Genomic DNA, 17585 nt, shown 5'->3' with positions numbered 1-17585 from the left:
ATCAAAGCCAAAACTCCAAACTGATAATACAGTAAAGAAGAAAGAACTGATGCTCCCACACTATCCTCAACCTCCAAGAAATATTTTTTTTCTACTTATTAATTTTTTTAAAAGATTGTATTCTTATCTCATCTTCTCTTACGTAAGTAATCTCCTACTTAGGGAACTATCAAAAGTGAGAATGAACAGTACCAGAATTTAGGGAATGTGGCTACTAATGAAATTTAGTGCCAATTATTTTTGAAATCCTTCTTAGCAGGGAGAACTGAATTTAAAAAATCAGACTGCAGAGCAATAACTTGGGAGGCTAACTAGTGACCATGCCAGCCTCACCATATAAACATAACATATGTGCTCAAACTAGAGGCATTAGTGTTGGTGGAAGAAATTAAGCTTCTGTTTAGAACTTCACATTGCCCCAAGTCCAACAGGACACAGTGCTGTGCTACAATACCATTGCCTCACACAGATATGTGCGCACACGTACACACACACACACACACACACAGACACATCAGCTGTTTTTTCCAGAGATGGAAAAAATACAACTAAGTCAGATGAGGCAACATCAATAATGTGTTTATTCTAAAAGATTATTCCCATTGCTAGTTAATCGTTTTCCCTATATACCTCACCTCTATCTTCAGTGAATGCCTACTACTAAGCTTAAATATTTCTCAGGTACAGCGCACTAATGATTTCTAGAAGTCTTAAAATAGGCTGGATCAAAAGTGGAGACAGGCACTCAAGGGAATTCCTAAAGGGCTGCTTTTCCAACCAACTTGTAGACTTCCTTAAACAGTCCTGCTGCCTGGGAAGACTATTATCACATTTACTTACTCTTTAAAAAATCTTCTCGTTTCAAGTAATATGGAAATACACTCACCTTGACTTTTCATACCCCTTTTAAATCAGGTGGGTTTACCTACATAATCTCTCTTGCCCCTCAGATGTCAGATCTACATGAAGGATGGAAATTATTTCAACCTGGAAACTGAATATTATGTAAGTATTAATAAGTGTCAGAAAACAGAGAATTAGAACAGAAATGATATTGTAACCCTAGCTATAGTGTTCTGATAAGCTCCCTTGATAATTAGAGAGATTAAAGAGAGAGCAATTTAAACAGAGACCAAGTAGAATCATTAGTGTCACTGTACAAACTCCACAAAATAGGTTTATTGAATCAAAAAAAAAGGGAAGACCCATATGTGTAAAAGAAAAACCTATTTGTGCCGTTCTGAATCTTCATCAGCTAGGAACAGTAAAATAAATCTACCTCTGCACAGAGGGACAGAGGAAAGGACACTTCTGATGGAACAAAGTAATAAACTCCACCAGCTTCCCTTTATCATCTGAGTTTCCTTGAAGAGGAGCCTTTCCAAAAAAAGACATATTGTAAGTACTGAACAACATACTGCACTCAATCATGGCTTTGTGATGCCATCAGACAGGTTTTAAACATTGGCAGGGACTGTAATTTTCCTTACAGTGCCCACAAAAATGTGTATTTTCAGGAAAAAATAGATAGAAAGATGGCCACATCTGACACTGAAGACAGAGAGCCTGTGCCTAATGGGCTGGAGAAAATATCTAAAAGCAGTTCATCTCTTCGAACTCACTGAATGACCCCTGCAGTGCAGTTGTGGCCAGCAAGACATATTACTACAAAATGGACGAGGGTCAATTGTGTGAAGGACAGCTAAAACTTGCACGCTTGGTCGTTTTTTTCAAAATATTTTGAGGCAAGATATCACCTTGCATCCTAATCTTAAAAGCCTAATATAGCCACGTTCAGTACCATTAATGTATTAACCTAGTTTCTGGCAACTTTAGCACCTGTTTAAAGCTAAGCATGAAGTTAAGTGCCTAGCGAATAGCGCTCTAAATTAAGTTTATTATTTTCTATCTATGTTCAGACTTTATTTGAAAAAACACAGACCTGTGTAACCCCCTAGTTACCGCCAACACATTACCAAGTTTTAATGACCTTATGAGTCTTCTGAGGGTGGTACTTGGTACCATCCTGAACAGCATCACAGGCCTGATCTGTACACATCATGGTAAGCGTTAGCCAGGAACTAAGAGCAGTGGTAAGCCATCAGATAGCAATATTCAGACGCTGTGAAGGGGAGCATTCCTGTAACCTACTAGTCACTTCAACACTTTGACAAGCATAGCATAGATTCAGTGCAGGACATTTCTTCTCTAGTGCTGAACACTGCTTTGAAAATGGCACTGGCTCTCCAAAAGAAAACAGCTGATCGAGTGATAGAGGGTGTATTTTGTTTCACCCAAGCTCCAGAGTTTCTTTGCTTTCCTGGTAGGTACCCCAAAATGTCGCACACTCAAAATCTAAGTATTAATTCAGGCTTAGTAGAGGAGCAATGAACGCTGAGGTATTTCCTTGGAGAGTATCCTATCTAAAGACATGGTGGCAGTACTTCACAGCTGCAGTGCTACCAAAAACAAAGCAAAACCAAAAAAGTAAAAACAATGGAGCAAACAAGGTAGCATGGATAATTCTGTAAATGTTGCTGCTTTCATTTAATGTGGATGCACAAAATTCTCACCAAGTTTTAGGGTAGACATGTCCCTGTTCAGGAAGAAAAGGGGCCGAAATCACAGCAAGATGAGATTGGTCTGTGTGTTCAACTGCCTGCTCTCAAGTATGTTGAATACATCAACTTTGCTGGTAGTCAGAGACAGCAGCATCAACTGCAGAAAAAAAGCCAGGCTTATTTTGTTTTCTGTTGGCGTTGCAATGAAGTTGGTAAAACAACTAAATAACAGGGTCTGTAAAATCTAGGGGGGGAAAAGTTCTTGTTTCTTTATATTGTTTACCAAGTCTACTGCTGGGAAGCTCTGAAAAGGGACAGCGAAAAAGTGACATTTTCCCACCCCATAGCTCAGAACCATATTTACTCTTAACTGCAGCAGAGCAAACACAGAACACTTAAGATCTTCTCACTTTGGCACATGTGTCCTCAGCAGAACTGTCCTCAGTTGTCACCTTTCGCTCAGCAGTATTTCAGGTAGAACTGAAGGAGTGAAACGGTATGCCCAACTTTGGACAACATTTGGCTTGCAGAACCTTTATTACTGTTCATGATTCACAAGCTAGAAAGAAAACAGACTGACCATTTTGTGCCAGGCACTTTGCAGAGCTGATTGGAAGAACTGGTGGTTGGACTTTAGGCTCAAATAATTAGGCTAAAATACATTAATTATATTAGCCTAAAATTTGCTAAACGATTATTTTCTTATAACAGAAACAATTTTCATCCACCTGAAGCTCCACAACACCATTCTCACAAAGTCATTTCACAGAAAAGAAGGATATTTTAAGGGGAAATTATCTCTAGGTGAGATTTTACACCCCCTATTCCCTAAAGTAAATGGCTGTAATAATTGTCAAGAATCCAGCTCAATGGGAATAAGAATATTGCATCCATCTCCCCATAGAAAACATATGCTTTATTTTAGAGACAGAAGTAAGCAAGGTTTTCACTAACTTTAATATTGCCACTCAGAATACACATGAAATTCTGGAAATCCCTGTTGAATTGACTGACAGCTGCGTGTCCGTAGAGACCTTTGAAAAGCAGGTCCATGTCTCTGTTAAGGTCAACTCTGCCAGCAGTCTCGTCTACCAGAGCTAGGAAAATTCCCAGCAGTCCTCCAATAAATATCCTACAACAAAACAGAAGAAATGGTCAGCATTTTCACTACTGAGTTGTAATTCTCCTTAGTGCTCTGTACACTCAGTAATAAAGGGCAACCTTAAAATTGCAGATCAGAGCTATATCGCAATTCTGTTTGGTAAAATGTTGGCTCCACCACAGACAGAGACCCCTGAAAGACGTCCGTTCATGTACTCTCTGGCTGAGGACACCAGAACAACTGCTCCACATTGAACCTTTGGTTGGAAAGCTTCAAGTTGCAATTTAGCAGCTGCAGGCTACTGCACTGAAGTTGCACGAAAGGGAACCTGTTCTTCTGTTTTGTTAACTTTGTTTTTAAGTGGACCCCACTGCTCAAATCTTTCGGGGGGAGGGGGGGGCAGATTATGGAGATTTCCCTGACATTGATGAATGCAAGCTCTGCCACAGATGTTAATGCTTCAGATTAGATTTAGGATCAGGGTTAAATCTTTACTCTTCAAAGACTAAGAGGAGAAATCTTGGAATATGATCCTTCCCGAAAGACTGATATGAGATCACAGCTCTGTTTTTTCTTAATACTAAGTGTATTTTTGTTTCAGTGGACCATAAAGAGTTATGAGGTATCATTAATCTCTGTTGTAATGTATGTTTGTACGGGAAAACACCCACATCAATTCTATTTCAGTCTAACTCTGACTTCAAAATAATAACGTCCACTCTTACTGAACAACCAGCTCAGTCCTGAAAGGCGCTTAACTTTGAGGATCAAAGTACCGTCATTCAGCTAAGAAGCATGTTAATTTTACCCAAAGGGTATAATTATAAGGGTATGTAAATACAGGGCATATATATACATATAAAGGGTATATAAATATAAGGAAGCTGACAGTAGACAGGCAATGCCACAAACAGCTTTAGGCAGAGAAGAAACACTGAATTCTTTAGTTTCGCAGAGCAATGCACACACACACACCCCTCAAATCCCAGCACCAAACCTTGAACTCAACCCTGTAATATATTTCCTGTCACAATGAGCAGAGGAGCTGAAGGACAACACATAAATCTACTTGCAGTGACACATTCACTTATCTTGAATCAATAGTCATGACATCAGCATTACAGCGCTCTCACCTATGTGTAATAAATAGTAGAGAAGAGGTGGACACACAACTTGCATCCACAGGGATGCTGTATATTACCCACTTACAGCTGAAGAGCAGAGAGAGAGAGGGGGGATAAGGCAGTTATATGCGATACTGTGATAATTCTCTACCATTTTCTTATTTATCCCTTCTCTTTCTGCTGTTAGCAATATCACTAATACTAACCTATTCATAGGCATTTTATATTCATAGGCATTTTACAAATTCCAGTCAAGGCTGAGAACACTCCTATTTGATATACATAGTTGGTTTTACCACATCAACTTTCCAGCTGGGCAAACTGAAACACAGGGAAGGCAGTCATGGTGACAAGCAGGGCAGTCTAGCAGCTTGAGCACCGCTTGCTGCTTAGGGAAGAAGGAGTTCCTCCACCACCTGCACCACTGGCCAGCTGCATGGCTTTGCCCTCTGTCCCCCTTTATGAAATGGAAACAAAAATGTTTACTGCCAGTTAAAATAATTTGGGATATGAAGCGCTATATCAAATCTAAGCATTGCTGTTTTGCATCATTACTGCACGGACTGCAGCTCTCTGGGCAAGAAGAAAAAAAGGAAACAACCAAAAGAGTGGCCCCCTGCTCTAGTCAGCAAATCACGTACCATCTCTGGGCCCCGAACACCCTACTCATCTCTGGCCACCAGCCACATTACGACTATGTTTCTATTCTATACTTCATTAATGGCTTGGATGATGGACTTGAAAGTATACTTGTAAAATCAGCACATGAGGAGAGTGGTTGCAAGCACTCTCAGGGACAGGATCAGAATTCAAAGTGAATCTGGTAAACTGAAAAGAGAGTTTGACATCAACAAGATGCAATTCAGTAACGACAAGTTCAAAGCGCTACACTGAGTAAAGAGAAATCAAAAACACAAATACAGAATAGGAAATAACTGGTGAGGCATCAGTACAACAGGCAAAAAAAGGGATATGTGGGTACCACAAACAGGATAAACATCAACCACACGACAGTGCAGACAAAACAGCAAGCCTCATTCTAAGCACATTAGTGCGTTGTCACACACCACATAAGAGAGATTTCTTCCTCTCTCAGGTGAGGCCTCAGTACTGTACCCAGTTTTGCATGTGGCATTTACAAATTTGACAGAATCCAAAGGAAAACAACAGGAATAATGAGATGATCAGGGAAAAAAAAAACTCATGAGAAAAGGTTGAGGGAGTTTATAGCAAGCATAAAAGTTTGCTGTAAAAGGAAGGAAGGAAGGACTCGGCTTATTTGAAGTGGAGTTGGAGATTATTAAGATTCAAATCACTAGAGTAGTGAAACATGGAAATTGGCTGGGTTGGGCTGTTGTGGCAGGTCCTTAACTGGCAGCTTTTAAGAGTGGGTTAGGAAGAGGTCAGTTGGGGATAATGTAGATACACTTGTCTGGGCAAGTCTAAAACACAATTTGATGACCTATTGTAGTCCCCTCCTGCTCTGCATAACTCCTAAATTAGAAAATTCATGCTGTTTTCATCATGTTTTGAAAATAGACTATATACAAAGGAAGACGTGTCATGAAACCTTGTGCTCTCACTTAGTTTGGGGTTTATTCCAGTTCTTAAGAAATAACATTTATTTGGAGCAGAAAAAACAATGAAAAGACGGACTGAGTACAGTGTAACAAAGTTAGGTTAAATCTCTGCAGAACGCTGAGATATTTGTCAAAGAAAATGTAACAGCAAAGTAAGCAGGCGAGTTGAAGCTACATAAAGCTCCTAGAAGGTACAAATCAAAGCCAACATAGACTGCTAGTAGGACCTGGCAGCTTACCCTGGCATGCTTGAGAGGACTTTGGTCCATTTGGTGTTTGTTCATTCTCCCAGACACTTGCCCTCAGCACAGAATGCATTCAGTCCTTGAATTTCAAGTGCTAAAGTATGCCAGCCCCTTTCCTGATTGCTTCTTCTTTGTTTAAATTACAAGCTCTTAGCAGCAAGCACCCTGTTTCATATTATGCTACAAAACACCCACCACTGTGCTGCTGTTCTAACAAAGAATGGCAAGACAATGGCATTTCAAAATGTTGATTAAGAAAAGCCATTAGTCATCTCCAGGGTCTCATACAATCCAGCTATGGGACGATGAATAGTGCTACAGTGTAGGTCTTTACAAATTAGGCATTGAACTGAAAGAACTTCATTTCCATAGATGGAAAGATATATATTTAAGTTATCACTGCTCTTATTCTCGTGTGAGCTTCCAGTTAGAATTTAGCTATAGCAGCACTAAGCAAATAAAAAGATAGGATACCATTTAAACCATACGACAATGTATATAGCCACTATAAATTACCACAGACTTTTGTCAGCAACCAATATGCGGTAAGAGAGTATATAGTCAACAAACAGGCCCACAAGCCAATGCATTTGTTGATTGATGTGGAACTGCCCGGCCTAACTAACCTTCCTTTATTACCTGATTCCTCCCAGCCATAGCAGTGTCTTGAACTGTTGGCTGTTCGAAGCTGGCTGAACAAAAGCTCATATTGGAAAGAAACTAGATAGAACATACAATTCTTGAGTTTCTACAGACTAGTGAAAACAGGATTACTGAAAATTCTGGAAGTTAAACATTTGCATCCAGAGAAAAGAAAGACTTTGGGTGTATAATCTGCAAAAGATAATGGATGTTAGAAGAGACAAATAGATGAACAATGTTTACTAGAAGGAGAAAGGGAAAATTCATTCATTTTTATGTATGTAAGTAACATTCATTCATTTTTATGTAAGTATTCCACCTCCTGGTCTAAAAAATAAGGCCTGTCTGGATTTTACAGCATTTCACAGCAACATCAGACAAAGGTGTATTGTAGACAAAAGCTTTATTCTATGTGATCTCCATTACGTTGTACTGTGTTTGTGAACTTAGGGAGGAAATTTATATGTCAAGTACACTTTTGTCAAATATCTATTCTTTTCTATTACATGTTAGCTCTCATGGCTTAAAGATCTAACCATATGTAAGATGCCCTCATATGCACCATATACAGTTTACAGGCAGGCCCCAAAGAATGTCTCTGCCGTGCCTCCGGCAGCCTTTGCATACTCCATGACACGCTTACCTCAGCTCTTCTGAAATGTTCCTCCAACATGGCACTCCATTCCACAGAAAAATGCCTTCTATTATCCATGCCTAGCAGTCCTACTATCTTTCCCATTTCAACCCAGGAAGCTGACTCTATTCACAACTGTAGCAAAGGGACTACTCTGAAATCTTCTCTAAAGAACAAACACTGGATGTGAGAGACTCTGTTCAGGCTAAATTCCTGACTTTTGTTGGGAGAAAAGCAGTCATTTGAACCCCTTCAGCAGGATTCAAGAGGTTGTTGCGGAAAATGCCATTTTTAAGATCTAATTCTGCAGTGGTGGATCACTTTACCTAAAAGATAAGACAAATGCCACCATAAGTCTGATGTGCCTGACTTTGCTAACACCTTCAGAAATAGAAATCATAGTTCACAGTCAAGATTGTTTCCACATTAAGACGTATAAAAAGAAACTAGAATTTCTTGTGGGGGGGAGTCTTTTCCTAAACAACTAAATCTCAATTAGCAATTCTTCCTACAGTTTAAAAGACTTATCCAAAGAGTTAGAAATGCCTATCAGCTACTTCGTTGCTCAGTCAGAAATGTCAAAACAAAACTCTTCAGACCCATGTGCCTCTTACTTGGAAGAAACAAAATTCAAACTAACTAAAATTCTACTGTGCTTTATATTGTCAATGACAAACAAGACCCAGGAATACAGATCCCCTGAAATCAAAAAGTATGTAGAAAGCTGTTAAAACAGATGGGTTATCATAACAATTCCTTTTAAAAAGAAAAAAGAAAAACTGTTAGCCACTGTTAGGACATGCCTCCTCTTGGTGTTCTAATCAAACATAACTTCGACTTTTTTGTCTTTCTCTGAAAGGAAACAATGGTCTCAGAGGATCTTTAATGTCGACCTTTAAGCCTGCTAAACAGAAATAGCAGAACATCCATGCTGCAAGAAATTAATTGTGTAAATTGTCAGCGTGTGGAGCAGATGGCTGGACTTCTCCTAGCAGAACAGCATAAAGCCTGTACTTGGGTTTACTTCGATAAAACATTACAAAATCTAGAGACTGAAAAACCACAGAATGGCATGGATCTGCTTCCATCTAGTACTGATTTCTCCTTAATGTTAAGTGGCCAGGATGATGTCTTTTTTTTTTCTTTTTTTAAATAGGAAAGCCAGAAAATGATGGTCACATTCTGGAAGAGGATCTCCCACAAAGAGGAGAATCTCCTCTCATCAGACTCATATCAAGGTGCATTACAAGTCAGAATTGTAGATCGGAGTGACAAAAAGGACACCCAGCTGCTACTTTTTATTCTGATGAGGTTTGTGAAGTAAGCACAGCCAGGAGAGAACGAGCCCCATCCTCAGCAGAATGGCTAAGAGAAGCTTTACTTGTTCCCTTCTGTATGGAAATCCACAGAGATATCTCTGGAGGTAGGAGAACCTTATGGTTAATCCTCTGGTTAATTCTAGGATAGGAAGAGGACGTAAAGTCCAAATTTACAACTTCTTTGAGCTACACTATGTCCTTCTGTAGTCATTCTATGCCCTCTCTATCCACTTTTAGGTTCTCAGGTGATAACAGCAGGACCACTATAGACACCACCAAAAAACTTGATATGAGAGGGGTGGAAGAATGAAATTTATTCAAGGCTCTCTGTTCTATTTAAAAACACCTCTCAAACTGCTCTGTTCTCCAATACTTGCTATGGCCTCTAAATCTACAGAACTGAGAACTGCAGGCCGAGTACTGCAAAACTACAGGCAGGCTACTTGAGACAATCAGAGGTATGGATCTAAACAGCACCACGAGTATTTTTCAGCACAATCAATCAGGCTACTAACATGTAAACAAACAAACGCCAACAGCACTGGACTTTGGCATGCTTGTAAAATCATTCTGACATCCTAATGGAGAGGAAATATGGAAGCCCTCAAGAAAAATATTAAACTCTATAACATAGTTTCTACAAAAATTTTTCTCTTGAGAGATTCTGGACTTTCAGCCTTACTTGTCTGTATTATGTACATTACAAAATTAATATGAATATTAAAATTTCATATAACTGTGTTTTTTCTTAATAATATTCCCTGTAACAAAAGCTATTGGTTAAGTATCTTCTTCACCATGTGGCTCAAGGGAATTCTACGATTACCTTGTGCAGAGCCACCAAAGTGTTGACAAATGCAGTACAGAGATGTCTTAACTCTTTTTGTGGATCTAATTCAAAGACAATGTACTGATACAGACAAACTATATCATTGGCATCCTATATATTCATATTTAATATGAGAATCTTTCTACTAAATAATTTTTTTTCCTTATATAAACAATTCATATATTTGTTGTGTATTATTTTGGTAAACCAAAAGTTTTCTTGTATTTCAGGCTCCCCAGCCCTTTTATAAGTTTCAGGTTTAAAATTAATTGAAAAGTGATCAAATTCTATTGAAAGAGAAATCTGAAAATTTGTGTTTAAATGTGAAGTTACACTTGCCTACTCATCTTCAATTACAGAGCTCAGTTGTGCTTCTCTATTGAGAGAAAAAAAGGTTAGGATAATGATATTCCCCTAAAATACTCCCCTTCCCTAAAATTAAGTAGTTTCTTTTTTTAAATCATCATACAGATATGCCATACAGTGACTCAAGGCAAACAATGAGGAATATGTAATTAGCTGAAACTACAGGAAGAGTTTTAGGTAGATAGAATGCTCTAATTACCCAGATCAGAACTTCTTCTGAAAACTGTTATTAATTCCTGCAGAAAATAGCAGAGAGTTTTAAACACAATAAATCACTGGAATCTGAACTTTACATCAAATCGGAAAGACAATATCTCTTGCATTTGGTTTCTTCCAGAACACTAAAAGAACATTTGGCTCAATGAGTGTGTATGCATACATGTATGAGTGTGCACTTTTGCACACAAAGAAAGGAGAAAGGAAATGGTATTTTATTTATTTCACAATAGAAGATCACCACTGAGAAACCAGTTAATAGCACTTGTGATTTTTCTTGGAGTGTTTCACTGAACTTGTGAACTTGTATGACTCTTCTTAACTCTAATGAACTATGTTAGAGATAGATAGAAGAGCAATATCTAAACATACCTGTTGCTAATTTGCAAGAAAATGGAGTCTTTATCCATCTCAAGTTATGTCTGCAACATTTTTCTCTTACAATTATATCAGTTTCTATATCCTTTCAAGCCCTAACAGACAAGAATGCTCTTTCTTCATTAAAAAACAAACCAACAACCCCCCTAAAGTGACTATTCATTATCTTTCTGATAAATCCCAGTAACTGCAAGATTCTTCTTTATCTCCTCATTATCCACTCCTGTATATCAGTATCATTAATGAAAAAAAAATCTTATCAGACAGGATTCTATAATATTCTGAAGGTTCATACAAGCACCTACTACAGAGTTTGCTTTAGCCTTTCAGTTGAGTCAAAAAAAAAAAAACCCTACATTCCGTATCTTCTTGCTTTATGCAATTATATGTTGAAATCCTGCAGGAGGAATCAATAGGAATGTGCTATGATACAATCATAAATAGAAATCAGCCATTTTAAACGTGGGACAGTCTTGCCACTCAGGCTTTTCCATGAAAGAGTAGAGGAGCCTTGTGATTACTGAGCCTGAAATGGTACTTCAAAGGAAATCTTGTAAGAAGGTTTGGAAATTCTGTGCGTTATTTAAACCACAAGGACTTTGCACTGCATTCAGTACATTTGGGGGTTTTGTGGATTTCATTAGGCGGTAGTATATCATTACCCTTAACATGGTAGCTTCTTCTGCTTATATAGTTTAGTTCAAATCTTAGGAAAATTATATTAATTAGGCATAAAACAACCACAAATATGCATATAAGGCTGTCTTCTGCCAAAAAATTTTTGATGCTCTATATCATGCAAGGAAGAAGATGTGAAACCAATATCTTGGGAAAAAACAAATCATGGGCCTAAAAGTGCCTTTCTTATCAAGTACTGTGTCTCATAAATTTTCTATTTTTGTGATGGTGCTTCTTGCTTGCACAAATACAGTATTCAGAATAGACTTAATTTTGCATGTGAGCAAGTCTGCTGTTGACTTCATTGTACGTTTATTAGAGTTTCAATTTTTTCAATATAATAATTAGTACATTTGTATTCTAATTGCTGATTTTCATGGCGCTCTCATGAGCAGCAAAGTCTTTCAGCTTTCAAATATTTCAAAATTACTTGAGCTATAGCATTTCTTTTGAGGTAGCTAAACTCTGCTGAGCTATGTACTGTCTATGAAGGGCCCTAAAGGCATGTTGTAGTGAAGTGTTTTTGATGCTGAGCTGCTAAATAATTAGAAGGTAAAAGTCAAGTCGAAATTAACTTCAGTTCAATCAGCCTTTATCATTCTGCAGTTATATCTAGAAAGATGTCACACGCTGATTAACCAGAGCAGTTTAGAATTCAGTTTTGATGAGGTAGTCAGAACTCAGGGAGGGCTAAAAAAGTAAATGGATTATTTTGTGGAGAGAGGGAGACAAGGAAAATAAAAGCTGCTAACATGAGAATTTTTGACATATGTCTTTTGGAATTAATGAGAGGAATCACCAGCATTTTATTTAGATGATAAAATTTAAATAATAAGTCAGTCTGTCAACAGCAATAACAGAAAAACAGAAAGAATTTCACCTCTTACAGAGAAAGCTTACATTGGCACACTATACGCTTGAGCATGTTAACAGTCTGTTTTCTCTGTACCTGTAATAACGAAAGACAGATCCTTCATCTCTGATGAACCTGCAAAATTTCTTTAATCAGTAACAGCCACGTGGATGAACAAAGCAATTTAGACAGAACTTGTTGTATCAGCTATTAATATTCCTGAGAGCAAAGAAATTTGAATATCATAATAAAAAACGCATATAACCACCAAGAAATGTCAGAGAAATGGTAGAGTTATGTTAGAGTTATTTTAAATAAAAACTAAAAAGCATGCATCTGCAGACAACCGCTCATATTACTATGGAAGAATTTGAGCAGAGTATCAGACATGTTTTGCCTCATGTGGGATGTAAAGAATGACTTTTACACAACTCTTGTCCCAAGAAATGCTACCAGAAAAACCTTTCATATTTCTTTGAAATCCTGTTGGAGAGAACTACAAAGGCTGCAACAAAACTAAGAGATGGAAAAGCTAACTGTATTTCTGGTAACTGAACATAAGTAACAAGAACGATGAAGTAGAGCTATGAAGGAAGGGTTGAACATACACTTAAGTTGACTAATTATTGAATCCCTTCATAACAAGTAAAACTGCAGAAAGTTCTTTTTTTTTTTTCTCCACAGATTTAGGGTCTCAGCCAGTTTGCATCAAAATAAATAGCAAAATCTCACACAATTCAATTAAATACAATAAACCCTATAAGGCTGTACAACTTTAATGGCAATTATATATGTAGAACAGCTTCATAAGAAGGCTTAAGGCAAAACAGCAGTATATGGAGAGATTATTTAGTGCAAATGAAAATGATACTGAGATTTTAAAAGACGGAATAGAGACTACTTAGACTGGGAGAAGAGGACAGAGGAAAAAAGCTGTTGTAGCAGGCTGTATTGATCAAGGTCAGAAAGTAGAAGAGCTTAAAAAGTATAGATAGATTTCTAACAGAGAGAAGGCAATAAAAAAAGATCTCTAGGTTGCAGCTGAGAAGGTGAGTGTAAAATAATTCATCCTACCTCCCACCCACGCAACAAGCCATATATACTATATAATAACAATGGAATTGTCACCTATTCATCTCAGTGTTTCTTACCCCAAATATTACAAAGCCAAAATAAAGCTTACCTGGCTTAAAAATTTCTACTCCAAACAGAATCCACATCTTCTTACATGCTGTAACACTACTTGTCAGTGACCCCAAGAAATGCAACTTAACCTTTTGGGTTCAGAAGGGGTAAGACGCTCAGCATATGAAGCATATAAACTCATACGCTACTCTGGAGACTGTCACTTCTTTTGACTGCCCATATGTTTACTCTGGTGGTCTATAAGATCCAACATTTTTCCCCTCAAGCAGATTACAGCTGATCACCTAATTCACTTATTTGTTGTCTTTGTATCTTTGAATGCTAGTTCTTCAACTTCCTGCTTAGCTTCTCTTATCTGCCAAAGTCCCTTTCATTTTATTAGAATTGTTTGGACTGCAATTCTGTTTCTAAAGGATAGATTTTAGCTTCAGCAAACTATGGTATCTTATCTCTTGGGCACATGACGGAGGCTGACACCTTCCTTCATCTTTTTCTTTTTAAATTCTCACGTGTGCATACTATACCCTCTGTGATACTAATAAGATGTTCTTTAACAGTCTCCATGCTGAGTCCAGATATTTAATTTCCTTAACTTTTTCCTTTCAGGTAGTTTCTAAGTTATTTTAAATTAAAAAAAAAGCTTCCTTCTTGAAGGTTAATGTTGCTTTTTTTTTTTTACCCCTTGGTCTAATACCTCTGAACAGTATTTTACTTACTGGCCCCACCCCATTTCCACTCATTTTTGCACAGAGATTGAGGACTAACAAGACTTGTTCAAATATATGTACCTGGTATTTTTGTATTTTTATCGAAGTCAGCTTAGTTAACTGACTTAGTTACTCCTCAAATATTATTTCCACAAAGGATTTACATCTTTCATTTTGCTGACTAGGTGGAAACTCCGCACATAGACAAGGACTAATATTCACCTATGACAAAATCCAGGGGAGCTGCAGAGGACTCTCATGTAGTCTGTAACCACGACCCCTCTCAAAGTTTTCTTTGGTGCCTGCTTGGCACTTGAGGGCTAGCCTTGAAGTATACAAGGTTCTCATCCAGGTTCATGTTGAGGAAGATAATGTTCACTGCGCCAGGTAAAGTGAAGTAGAGAACAAGGCTGCTCAGGCTATAGCTACAATCAGATTCAGCGTTCAATTGCTTAATTTTCATTTAAAAGTTGTGAGACAGTCACAGAGTATATTCCTAAATTTAACTTTCCATGTAAATGATTGTTGTATTTACATAGGGATAGTCTGTTCTCACAAAAAGAAAAAAGAGGCCAAGAAGTCCATCCAATGAGGGGGAATATGTTTTGTAAGATAATCTCTGTAAAACATCATGAAACAGCTTGAGAACATCTGTCTTACAGCAGTTAAATAATACCCGAGTCTACGCATTTTCATTAGCTTCAGAGCTGCTTAGTCATTTGATAGTCATCTGACTTTCATTTCAATTTTATTATATTAGGTAAGGGGCTGGAGAGAGCTTTGAAAACACACAATAGGCAATAAAATAAATAAAAGAAAGCAAATTGCATTTCTTGAATCAAGTAATTTATGCAAGGCATTTAAGGAAGTTACTTATGGTATGTGCTTTTTAAAAAGGTCAAATTAAATTAACCATTAATTTACACCAGAGCTGCCTGCAACAATTGTCTTAGCAATATAGTTTAAACTGGCTGATATGAAACATGAATTTGCTCGAGTTTCCTCAGTCACTCTCCCACTGAACATAAACCAAGTGCAATGCAGGAGGCAGATTTTTGGATGATTTGTGTATCTGATAGAAGGACCTTTTCTGGTTAGGATTATTATTATTATTTATTAGGAATGATCAGAACTCAATAAGCTGTACAAGAACTATGCTTTCTTATTGTTTTCATGGGAGAAGTTACAGAAAGCAGAAGAAACTGGTTTTAGTCCCATGTGGCAGAAGTGTGTTCATACAATTTTTAAAGGGCTCAATTGAAATGCCTACGAGTTTCACTGCTGCCCATCTGAAACAAGAAATGCTCGATGCCCTTAAACCTCCATGTGCCCACTACATTATTTATATTGCAGGAAGATAAGGAAAGAGAAAGGAGACTACTGTACTCAAGACAGCAGATTAAACAGTCTCTTGATAAAAAATAGAACAGTAAAAGTCTCCTAAGTACATTCACTATTTTTATTTACCTCCTTCACAGTTTCATTTTTAAGTAGCGAGTAAGAATTTGTGGATTTTACTACTTCAGGACAAAACTGGAATTCTTTCTCTGTACTCTTTCTACTAGCTGGAAATGTCATTTAATCAGTCCCTTTTATGGTATTTTCAGAGCTATTTGGACAGCTTTGCAGCCCCCTAGTTGTGCCGAAAGGGTAGGGAACCACAGCAGGCATCACACAATGCTTTCATGACAGTATATCCAACAATTCCAGAAATATACCAGTATTTCACAGGGACCTCCATTCCTCATGACACATCATAACTTATTACACCTGAAACTAATCTCTCTCTTCCCTAGCCGATGGTGTTTGAAGACCCATGTCAATGAACTACAGAATTTGAGGAGGACTACAGAGATCTTGCAAATAGTGCAACTACTTCACAATTTAAGCCAGAGGGACTGCAGGGCCACCACCATCTTTTTAAGGACATCCTGTGTGTATAGGAGAAAAATGTATGTTCGGTCCTGCTCCATTTACCCTACCCCATCCAATCAAAATCTCTTTTGCTTCTCTTTCAAACAAAAGTTTGCCTGTGGTGAGCTTATTCTTACTAATTACAATGACACCTTCAGACCTGGCAGGAAAGTTGTCACCTTTCTAGGCAATGTTAGCACAGAAGCCAAAACTGGAATTAGGATACAGAAAGAACAGCACTCCGGATTACAGACTTTTGAGGCAAACTAGGCTCAGAATGGCTAACCGTAATGGCTAGGCTTTCATGCACTGACAAGTGGTCTGTTCATTTGTGAAACAAAAAGGTACTAGGCTTTTAAAGTTAACAAATAAGTTGTTCCAAGACACGTAGAACGAATGATGCTACTTCTCATGTAGATTTGTATGTTAACTTCCACACTCCGACAGCATAAATACGATTTATTGGAACTAATGCTATCTGTTCTCCTCCATCCACTGTACTCTCTCACCTTGTTGCTCTAAGTCCTCCTATCCCACAGCCTCTGACAGCAATACCTCCAGTTTACCTCATGCTTCTTCCCAGCCCCTCACAAATTCTCTTTCGTACTCCATGATCCCTTCCCTTGGTTGCAAGGGAACCAAGGTTGCAACCTGGCATGAGGTTGCACTAGCTGTAGCTGTTTTCAAACTATGCACATATGCCAATTGTCTAGACATTATGCACATGTCGAACGGTCAAGTGGCAGGCCAGACAGAACAAATACATTACTTACTTGGTTATTTTTTCCATCGAGGATACAACAGTCAGGGTCTCTTGCTTCAAAAAAGCTGCGGATTTTCATGAAATCTGTACAAATTTATTTACCTTTCAGATTTCCTTTGTCAAAACTGTTTAAAATTTTCCAACAATTTCAAGAGATTTTCCTGGGTAGGTGAATGCAGGGGAGGGAGGAAGGCCCCTAGCAGACAGAAAATATAATTTTTCTGCCAGAAAAGAAGCTAAAATAATATCTGGAATGTTTCAAAGCTATTAAGCTTACCATTGGTCAAATGATCACTTAGCTTTCTGGGACAGAAACAGCATCTGTCATTAAAGTGAGGCTCTGGAAGGCAGCATACACTAGGGCCCACACCTTCCACTCTTACGGTTGTCTTCACAGAGGGCTTCTTATTTATTTATTTTAAGTTCTCTCGATAACCTACACAAACAGAAAGGCGGGGATGGGGGGAAGAAAGAACGTTCTAAAGATGAGCATGCCTGAAAGCGGGGCTTGGAAGAAAAAACAAATAG

At 38.0% G+C, this 17585-nt stretch overlaps 1 long non-coding RNA gene across 10 annotated transcripts in view; it reads right to left on the bottom strand.

The window, feature by feature from the left end:
• Window positions 1–3375: 3375 nt before the first annotated feature.
• The window catches only part of LOC138066863 (uncharacterized), a 190200-nt gene continuing 175990 nt past the window's right edge, over window positions 3376–17585 (bottom strand). For 6 of the 10 annotated variants that reach the window (XR_011140457.1, XR_011140454.1, XR_011140456.1 and 3 more), the window contains one exon: window positions 3377–17493. This is a non-coding gene — a long non-coding RNA (uncharacterized lncRNA). Of the gene's footprint in view, window positions 17494–17585 lie in introns of all 10 variants that reach the window. The other 4 variants (XR_011140460.1, XR_011140461.1, XR_011140462.1 and 1 more) reach the window with 3 other exon arrangements.

Source organism: Struthio camelus, chromosome 3 (assembly GCF_040807025.1).
Source record: "Struthio camelus isolate bStrCam1 chromosome 3, bStrCam1.hap1, whole genome shotgun sequence".
In the NCBI taxonomy this organism is placed as follows: Eukaryota; Metazoa; Chordata; class Aves; order Struthioniformes; family Struthionidae; genus Struthio; species Struthio camelus.
Note: the sequence above shows the minus strand (reverse complement) of the source record. Positions and strands in the feature narration are given on the sequence as shown.